Genomic DNA, 608 nt, shown 5'->3' with positions numbered 1-608 from the left:
CAACAGAATTGCAAGTTCCATGGACTTCCATTGGAAGATCCTCATCAGTTTTTAGCTGAATTCTTGCAAATCTGTGACACTGTCAAGACTAATGGGGTTGACCCTGAGGTCTACAGACTTATGCTATTCCCTTTTGCTGTAAGAGACAGAGCTAGAACATGGTTGGACTCTCAACCTAAAGAAAGCCTGGACTCTTGGGAAAAGCTAGTCAATGCCTTCTTGGCAAAGTTCTTTCCACCTCAAAAATTGAGTAAGCTTAGAGTGGAAGTCCAAACCTTCACACAGAAGGAAGGAGAATCCCTCTATGAAGCTTGGGAAAGATACAAACAATTAATCAGAAAGTGTCTTTCTGATATGCTTTCTGAATGGAGCATCATAGGTATTTTCTATGATGGTCTCTCTGAACTATCCAAGATGTCTTTGGATAGCTTTGCAGGAGGATCTCTTCATCTGAAGAAGACGCCTACTGAAGCTCAAGAACTGATTGAAATGGTTGCAAATAACCAATTCATGTACACTTCTGAAAGAAATCCTGTGAACAATGGGACTAGTCAGAAGAAAGGAGTTCTTGAGATTGACACTCTGAATGCCATATTGGCACAGAACAA

General features: G+C 40.8%; 1 non-coding gene across 1 annotated transcript; it reads right to left on the bottom strand.

Moving 5' to 3' along the window:
* Positions 1-252: 252 nt before the first annotated feature.
* Positions 253-360, bottom strand: LOC112763622 (small nucleolar RNA R71). Its single transcript, XR_003182908.1, has one exon. It is a non-coding gene; the product is annotated as a small nucleolar RNA R71 (small nucleolar RNA).
* Positions 361-608: the final 248 nt, after the last annotated feature.

The sequence above is a fragment of the Arachis hypogaea genome, chromosome 2, assembly GCF_003086295.3.
Source record: "Arachis hypogaea cultivar Tifrunner chromosome 2, arahy.Tifrunner.gnm2.J5K5, whole genome shotgun sequence".
Classification (NCBI taxonomy): domain Eukaryota; kingdom Viridiplantae; phylum Streptophyta; class Magnoliopsida; order Fabales; family Fabaceae; genus Arachis; species Arachis hypogaea.
The sequence above is the reverse complement of the archived record's forward strand: the minus strand, read 5'-3'. Positions and strand labels throughout refer to the sequence as shown.